The sequence below is a fragment of the Maniola jurtina genome, chromosome 9 (genome assembly GCF_905333055.1).
Source record: "Maniola jurtina chromosome 9, ilManJurt1.1, whole genome shotgun sequence".
Classification (NCBI taxonomy): Eukaryota; Metazoa; Arthropoda; class Insecta; order Lepidoptera; family Nymphalidae; genus Maniola; species Maniola jurtina.
Window position 1 is genome coordinate 10634644 of NC_060037.1, and position 10248 is coordinate 10644891.

A 10248-nucleotide genomic window follows, 5' to 3' on the forward strand; every position below is an offset into this window, starting at 1 on the left:
CATATCTTTAACAGGTTTCTGGCGTCGATTTATATGAATAAGCGAATACACTTTTTGTTTCTATGTATGACTGAATGGTTCAATATTGTTATTTACTTTATTTCGACTCCTAGCGTGATATCTGTGGGAGATATTATATAAAGACTTAAAGAATTTGCTTAAAACTCCAATGTAACAACCCTGTAACCAGCTGATTGCAGAAAATAAACTTGTAAAAAGCTTCTGTGAACTCGGAAGACCGTTTGAAAGTTTATCAAGTATCAGAAAAAAACTAAAAAACCTATGACATTAACTATTTGGTACTACATACCTCATTAATCGTCATGCCATCAAGCATGCCATATTATGATTTATTAAATACGCTGTTTATAAAAACCATATAAAAACGGATCCTCAAAATGTCAAAATAAAGAAATATTTCGAATATTTGGACATTTGATCCATAATAATATTAATAATTAGCTCAAACAAGTATAATTTTGATTAAACATATTCAAATACACGGAACTGTTCTGATTTTCATTGATTAATTCATAATTTATCATTATTATCGTCATCGCTAATAGCAAATGATTAAATATTAATGTGCGTTCGTCATTCCGCAAGGGAAATGTCAAACCAATCTCCCGAGACGCATTTAATGGATAAAATTTAATGTTAAAACAATAATGGGAATGATAGTATGCCGCGATGGTGGGGCGTGAACCCTAAAATAAGTATCATGAGCCTTATATATTTTTTTTTTATTCACTATAGGTAAGCGCTTGACCACAATCACACCTGATGGAAAGTGATGATGTGGTCTAAGATGTGGGATGGATGGGGTTTTATTATTCAACTAGAGGATGCCCGCGGCTTCGCCCGCGTGGATATCGGCTTTTTAAATCCTCTAGGAACTCTTTGATTTTCCGGGATATAAAGTAGCCCTTGTCCTTCTCCGGGATGTATCCCAAGTCTGTACCTTTCATTAAAATTGGTTCAAAGGTTGGGCCGTAAAAACGTAGCAGACAGACAGACAAACACACTTTCGCATTTATAATATTATTTTGGATTATGGATATTATGGATGGATATTGTAGCACAAGTCAAAATAAAGCTTCATTATTTAAAGCACAAGCGTAGAAGAACAAAAGCGACCGACATAGCTCAAAGGATTAGCAAGTTCAAGTGGCAATGGGCAGGTCATGTCTGTCGTAGAACCGACGGCCGATGGGGTAGACTTGTTCTGGAATGGAGACCGCGTACCGGCAAGCGCAGTGTGGGACGACCTCCAGCCCGCTGGACCGATGACCTGAAGAATGTGGCAGGGAGCGGGTGGATGAGGAAGGCGGAGGATCGTGTTTGGTGGCGCGCTCTTGGAAAGGCCTATGTTCAGCAGTGGACGCATACTGGCTGATGGAATGGAATTTAAAGCACAACGCTCACAGGCGGAAAGTGCCTAGCGACATTGGCACGGCACGGAGGAGCCAGCCGATGCTCATCAATTATGACCATGATTGTCCACGCCTCTACTCAACGCACCTCGACTTGCCACCTCTAATCACCCTCACTCGGTCTGCATTGGCCCTTACAATAATATCTGATCGTCCTACACTGCGCTGGTCGTCCTACGCTGTGCTTATTGATATGTGGTCTTCACCCCAGAATACGTCTGCCCATTGGTAGTCGGTTCTAAATGAAAGGAAATGAAAATGAAATGAAATGGAAATGAAATGAAATGGAAATGAAATGAAATTTTGAAATGAAATGAAATTTTATTTATTTGCTGAATATCAGTTGTTGAGTTCAAAATTATAACTAAGTAGCGACCTTCATATTCTACTTCATAAGCATGCAAATATTTAATACTTCTGCTACAGGCATGGCCTGTCTACTGCATCTTTAGCTTACTAATCATTTTAGCTATAGTTTTATGTAAGTGGACATAAAAATATAGCTGAAATGATTAATAAACTAAAGTCTATGAATTATCTCATTGCGAATTTTATCTCTGAGAGAGACAGCCAATATAGTTAACGTCCATAGCGTTCTGAGTCACTATTAAATTGTGGACAAAGTCAACAGTTAGTCTACGTTTCAGCTCTATACCTATACGAGTGGCACACACATATTATATACACAATATAGTTTTATATACATTTTCAGCGTCCATAAAAAAGAAAGAAAATGAAAATTCAAATAACAATGGGAAAACGTACAGTGTCAGGTTCGACATAAAATATCAGGAAACAAAGGTCTCTAGGGGCAAGCGTGTTCGATACTGTACCTAGGTGAGGTGGAGGCGAGGCTTCTAATGTTATTTTGTTGCGAACGAAGGCATTGCAAATAGATCCCATTCATTTGCTGATGAAAAAGGAAATGCAAGTTGAAAGAGCAAAAATGGATGCATTAAGGGTAGAAGCACTGTTTTGTTATTTAGACTAGAATCTAGATGATGTAAGAGCCGTGATAGCTTAGTGGTTAAGACATCAGCCGGCTATTCGGGAGGTTGGGGCTTCAATCCCGGGCACGGAACTCTAACTTTTCGGAGTTACGTTTTAAGCGCTTAAGGATCATTTGCTTTAACGATATAGGAATCATCGTGAGGAAACCTGCAAGCCAGAGGGCAGAGAGTTATCCATAATGTTTACAGAGGTTTGTGAAGTCTGCCAATCTGCACTTGTATTTAGGTGTTTTAAAAATGCAGCGGGAACTATTTGATTTATCATGATATAAAAACGCATATCTTCGTACCCGGGATGCAAGCCAAACGTCAAAATCAGTTAAAGTTTAACGGATAGATCTAGAAACAAAATTTTTACATCAAGGTCGGATTGCTAGATATGGGGTCAGTTACCTACTAAAATACAAGTTTATAAGTATACAAATATACATATAAATCGGACGCACAATCAAACCAATCTACCTTCCACCTTCGCCATCAATAAAACGAACGGGAAAATGGAACGAAAAATTACATCTTCCAATCGAGAGAATCGCTTTTACCGGTCGCAATAAAGACGGCAAACGAGCTAATGCTATTAATGTGTCTGATAAAATCAGTTTTACCTCTGGAACGCCATAACAATATGACATCATGTACTGCTCGCAGAAACTTTAGAAGAAAATAAAGCCCTTTCATATGATACCCCACTTGGTATAGTTATTTTACTTTGAAATTTGACAAACATTTAAATTTTTTTTCGTGATGTAACCACAAATTCATGGTTTTCGGATTTATCCCTTTACTTGCGCTATAAGACCTACCTGCCTGCCCGATTTCATGATTCTAGGTCAACGGGAAGTACCCTATAGGTTTTCTTGACAGACAACAAAGTGACAAGGGTTCCGTTTTTCCTTTTGAGGTACGGAATCCTAAAAAGAATGATCGAAAAAAAAACAAAAAAGTGCTATATAAAACAGTGACAAAATTAAGTTACCAAAACATACAGGCATATTGTCGTTCAACTACAATATGCCTGTATGTTTTGCTGACTCTATACAACTTGATGTCAATTTTCTGTTGCCTTTATCCCGCTTGCCACCCACCCCTATGTCCATTTACGTAACACCCCTTATTATAGTAGAATAGACACACAGATACGTAAACGTAATTTCACATTTATAATATTAGAATGTATTTAAATAAATCCAAAATATTTCAATTACTAGCTGATGCCCGCGATTTCGTCCGCGTGGATTAAAATTTTTCGATATCCCTTGGGAACTCTTTGATTTTCCGGGATAAAAAGTAGCCTATGTGCTAATCCAAGATATTATCTATCTCTATTCCAAATTTCAGCCAAATCTATCTAGTCGTTTTTGCGAGAAGGAGTAACAAACATACACACACACATTAGTCTTACTCGGAAACTTTTATAGTTCAAAAGCGAGCAGTACCTACCTAGTAAAAACATTCTAGAAAAGTCATTCGAATTCCAGCACTCATTTTCAATTGCTCAATTAAGCCAAAAGCTGCAAAAGTTTTCCCTACATTTCCACTACAATATCCATTTATATTTTGCTGACGCTACACAACTTTGTGTCGATTTTCTGTAGCGTTTATCCCGCTTGCCAGATAAGGGGTGTTACGTAAACGTCAGCGTTTTTGCGAAATCCCCTTTATGTAGCGTATTTCGAGCATTAATGCCTCAAAAGTGATATTGAAATTGTTATGTTTGGGTAAGGAAATTGTGTGTTTATTTTATTTGCATATGCCTGTGTTGTCGTTTCTTTAACGGAAAATTGTATGATATTATGATTCCTGTAAACGTTGATGATTTAGAAATTTCCAGTTTAGTAAGTTACCATTCAATATTCCCTCAATTTTATAATATTATTATTATCTAGTAGATAATAATACCTAATAATACCTATCTAATATAAATAATAATATCTACATTCTACATACCGATATGCGTTAATTTTTAACCGCCGACCCAAAAAGAGGGGTGTTATAAGTTTGATGTTTGTCGTTTGACTGAATGTATCTGTGTATCTGTCTGTAGCATCTTAGCTCCTAAACTAATGAACCGATTTTAATTTAGTTTTTTTTTTTTTGAAAGGTGCCTTGATCGAGAGTGATTTTAGCTATAATCCAAGAAAATCAGTTTAGTCGTTTGAAAGTCATCAGCTCTTTTCTAGTTACTGTCTAGTTACCTTCACTCGTCGGGGGTGTTATAAATTTTTAATTTGCACTTGTTACAGTTTTTTTACGACTAGCTGACTTCCTTTTGCCTATACCTATAGTAAAAATGTCAAAATCAAAATGATATGTTCTAAATGAAATTGGAAACTGCATTGAAATCCACAAATAAGTTGAAATATGAAACTAAGCAGCAATCTGCTTTTATGTTTATATTCGTATTTGCAGATTTATTGACACTTAAAATAAAACAATCTCATATACAAAATATTTTAAACCCAGTGATAATCGGCTTGAACTGTAAAATCCAAAGCTATGCTGATTTCTAGTATATTCCACAATTCCCCTCTGATCGCATAAAAATTCAAATGCTTTTTCGCATAAATAATATTCTTCCGACGCAAACGTCAAAACTCTGATGTTTTTTCACACTATTTCACCTCTATTTTATTTAAAATAAAACATCTAAAACTGCAGTTTTTTTCATTTTCCTGATAGCAGATGCAACGTTGCTTTTTTCGTATTTTTTAAAATGTATTATTTTATTTTAAGATAGGTAGGTACGAGATTATACTTATGCAAAGATTTTTCGCTTACGCTTGGAAAAAACTCATTATATTTTTAAAGTATTACAAAAATTTAAGAATTTAGGACAACAAGAATATTCAATAATTCATGACGCGTGTTATTAACTAATAGGTACATAAGATCAAGTAGATTATAACTACGCCAAACGATCTACCTTTAGACAGGATATTTCTAAAATCATCATTATACATAAAGATACCTACGTTCTGTAGTTTTTTGTAACGTCAGAATACATACACAGACAAAAATAGGTGTGTTTCTATTTCTATCAGAGGATAGGAGTATAAAAACCAAACAGAAACTTCTAAATTCCAGTGCTCTTCACAGTTCCACATTCATTTAGTACAAAACGCTGTATTTTCATTTAGCCTTACAAATGACATAAACCCATTCGAAAATGCTTTAGTAAATTCAATAAACTTGAATACAGGTATTCTATACGGAATCCCTTTGAATAGTTTGTAGAATTTACCACGCGAAATAGGTAGTCAATTAGCACAATAGACTAACAGAAGTAGATCAATTTAAGCGAATTGAATTAGAAAAAGAAATGTCGAATCCAAATATTTCAATTCACCCCAAATCAAAAAGTCATACAAATATGGGTGCTTTGCTTACGTAATGATTTATCATTCTCCGTAACATAACATGAAACAATGTTGCTAATTATTCTGTTCAGTTATAAATAGTTTAGACATTGCATTTCATCTGAGTTTAAAAGAGATAAAAGAAGCGAGAGAGAAAGCAAATTGCTATCATAGATGATTTAAGTTAAAGGAATAATATTATGTTATGTAGTAAAACCAAAATATCTTTATGATATCAGAAGCTTCTAAATATTGGAAACCCTCTATAAAATACTAAACTTTAGTTTCTACTCATTACCGTCGTACAAGAGAAGACACCTAGACTGACTAACCGGATTCCTTAATTCAACTATATATTTGGAAACTATTTTATCACTATATCACCTACCTATACATCTAAATAAAGAAACAAACCCCAATTTAGTTTCCCAATCAATGTGAACGGAACTAAACGTGACTAGGAATTCACGTTGTGTATTTTAATTCAGCCAATATAATAGCAATTCTGAAGCCAATTCATACATTTGTTAGCTAAACCTGGTTCAATATACCTATTTAGACTGTGTAGCGACACTCATTCAATAATTAATGAAACCTCGAATAACTAATGTTATCCATAGGAAAATTACTTATTGTTGAACTATATAGATAGATAGATAGATAGATAGAAAAACACATGTAAAGGAACACAACACAGAAAGAAGAACACAGAAAAAACAATTGTGTGCAAAGGCGGCCTTATTGCTTAGAGCAATCTCTACCAGGCAATCTTTGCTGAAAGGAGAAGCTAGTGTTGGATAGTACCAAGTCGCAAAGAATAGCTAGGCCCCCCAGGGCTAAGTGATGCCCCCGATTTCGTTCACGTCGATTTTTAGGTGCTGTAAATCTCGTGAGAACTCTATAATTTTCCGGGATAAAAAGTAGCTTATGTCCGTCTCCAAGATGCAAGCTATTGTCAGGAATCTTGTAGAAATCGGTCTACATAATCAAAAATATTGGCGACATGAGTGTACATTTATATGTATACCTACCTCGTACATAAGAACGATACCTAGCTGCGTTATACATACTAAACTAAACCTTGAATGTAAATTACTATTACTGAACAAATTATCAAAATCGGTTCATAAGTGTTTGAAATAATCGCGTATATACATAAATAAATACATAAGGATTAAGTACATAACCACGTTTTTTAAATCGATTAAAAATAACAAATAACAACCTGTTAAATATGGATTTTAAATAAAAGCTACTCTGGAAACACTGGGAAAATACTAGATACCTAGAACGGTTAGAAACTAATGCTACACTCTAGAAAATCTTTCCATAAGACAAGTGTAAACTAAAAATTTATAACACCCCAATTTATTAAAAATTTGTAACTAGAAAAAAGCTGATAGCTTTCAAACGGCTGAACCGATTTTCTTGGATGATAGCTAAGAACACTCTCGATCAAGCCAAATAAAAAAAACTAAATTAAAATCGGTTCATTCGTTTAGGCGCTACGATGCCACAGACAGATACACAGATACACAGATATACAGATACACAGATACACACGTCAAACTTATAACACCCCTCTTTTTGGGTCGGGGGTTAAAAATAGACAATAGTATTTTTTTCGAAATACTGTATGTATAGGGAGTTCCACTGAAATGAAAATGAAATGTCAAGAACGTGACGCGAATTTTCAGTTTTTCGTTCAATCTCCCTTTAGGTAAGATCCCGAAGTTGAAAGTGGTTCGTACTTATTCAGAGCAATATTATTTCCGTTCTCAAACGTCGCGCAACTATTTAACAAAAACTTGTAAAAAAAATTTAGGAAAAATTAACTGCACCATCTTAGGAAAAAACTTAGGAACTTAAATTAGAAAAAAAACGGTCAAGTCCGAGTTAGACTCGACAAGGGATCCGTACCATCATACATACAAGAAATAACACTTTTTAATTTTTTTCAATTCGAAATTTTTATTAAACGAGCTGTTCTAGTTATTGAAATACACATTCTGTGAAAATTTCAGCTCTCTACCTATTACGGTTTACGAGATACCTCCCACTGACGCACAAACGGACACAAAATTTTAAACAAACAATTACGTTTATAGTATTAAGTAATTATTATGACGTATAAAATTCTTGCCAGATAATGAGTACTTAAGACAAAACGTACAGACATGAAACGCACAATATGTGACCCAAGTGTCGTAATTTTAAGTCTTCACTTTAAATGCGTAAGCTACCATATTTTCAGAGAGTAGGTAAGTATATTCTTCACTCAAGATTTCCAATTTTATTTAGTAACCTAAAACTACTATTGCCAAGATAAAGGAAAATTGATTGTGCCAATATATTCTTTTTGGTTATGTAACAGAATGTAAATGCAATCTCAGGATCCGAAATGGATTATCAAATACGTGATGGGAAAGTTCCGTGTTTCGTTTAACTTTTCGTACAAAACCAATGTTGAAACTACTTTGTACGGTTTCCTAGACATAATAGTTTATTGTGGAGAGAGATTCGTTTCACTTTATTAGAATAAACTATGACTATTTCAAAATTAAACATCAAATACGTTATAGAAAAATGTTTAAATTTTTCTATTTTTGATGATTTTGAAAATAATTAGGTATTTATCATATAGGTAGGTATAGGACTAGCTTTTGCCCGTGACTTTGTCCGCGTGGATTTAGGTTTTTAAAGATCCAGTGGGAACTGTTTGATTTTCCGGGATAAAAAGTTGTCTATGTCAATAACATGGACGCAAGCTACCTCGGTACCTTTCATACAAATCGGTTGAGTGGATGGGTCTTTAGGAATCCCGTGGGAACTCGGATTTTCCGGGATAAAAAGTAGCCTATGTCCGTCCCTGGGATATAAGCTAATCCTGTACCACGTCAGAATCGGTAAAGCTGTTGGGCACTTTCGCATTTATAATATTAATATGGATAAAATAGACTATAGCATATGCCCGCGACTTGGTCCGCGTGGGCTACACAAATTTCAAAACCCTGTTTTACCCCTTTAGAAATTTTCAAAAACACTTTCTTAGCGGATGTCTACGTTATAATAGCCATCTGCATGCCAAATTTCAACCCCATCAGTCCAGCAGTTTGAGCTGTCCGTTGATAGTCGGGCATTCAGTCAGTCCGTCAGTCAGCTTTTCATTTTATATATTAAGACGAGGCCTGCGTTTTTTAAGAATCCCGTGGGAACTAACTTGATTTTCCGCAATAGAATCATCATTTCACATCTGGAAACAAAAGGTAGCAAATTGTTATGGTAACTCGGATTTCATGGTTTTTTTACATGAAAAAACTCACACTCTCAGGGCACAGTATAATCCATCCTTTAACTGACTTAAAGAACCAACTTCATAAAGAAGTTCTAAAGTTTAAATTTTAATTCAAACTTATCATAGAAAAAAGGTCCTACGAATCCGTTACGCACTGTTAAAATTTATATTGAACAAAGTTTTATGCCTCCATATAAAAACCTATAGGCTCTTGCGATGTGTGAAATCGGTCTATTTTTACGTCCGCGAAGGTCGTAACTTTTGAGTGGATTTTTTTATTCGTATGACACTTTTGAAACTGTAATTCGGCTACATTCAGCCGATTTTTTCCTTTACTTCCAAAATATATAAAAACCGAATATTTATTTGAGCTGTTATTCTTTTTTTTTTACAGCAACTCTTCAGAATGTACTATTTTGATATTTAAGGCATATAAAGATCGGTCAAGTGCGAGTCGAACTCGGACACGAATGGTTCCGTAACATCGTGCAAGAACTGATAACACTTTCGAAATTTCATGGCGGGCATTTAGAATTTTTTATTATTTTTGTTACAGCGGCAATAGAAGTGACATTCTGTGATACTTAATTACAATCTCCCTTTTGCGGTTCACGAGATACATCCCGCTGACAGACATCTGTAAAAGGGTCCCGATAGCACCCCTCCGGCACGGAACCCTAAGGATGACATTATAACAAGTGTAAATTAAAAATTTATAACACCCCCGACAAGTGAAGGTTACAGTAACTAGAAAAGACCTGATAACTTTTAAACGGCTGAACCGATTTTCTAGGATTATAGCTAAGAACACCCTCGATTAAGCCACTTTTCAAACAAAAAAACTAAATTAAAATCGGTTCATTAGTTTAGGAGCTACGATGCCACAGACAGATACACAGATACACACGTCAAACTTATAACACCCCTCTTTTTGGGTTGTGGGTTAATAAAAACCTGGGGTTATTGTATGAATATATATAACGTGTCAATTGGAAGTCTCTTTCGATATAGAAACGTGAATAAATAAAACGCAACCAGAATGTGAAGGGAGTCGGAGTTCGGAAAATTTTAAAAGCTTTTAAAACTTTAATGAAATTTCGCTTTTGTGTACATGTATGATTTATACTCTTACAGTTACTTGTGTCACTATGTCT

General features: G+C 34.9%; 1 protein-coding gene across 1 annotated transcript in view; it reads right to left on the reverse strand.

Moving 5' to 3' along the window:
* Positions 1 to 10248, reverse strand: part of LOC123868082 — a 169358-nt gene that overhangs the window by 16613 nt on the left and 142497 nt on the right. The gene's annotated exons all lie outside the window — the stretch shown is intronic.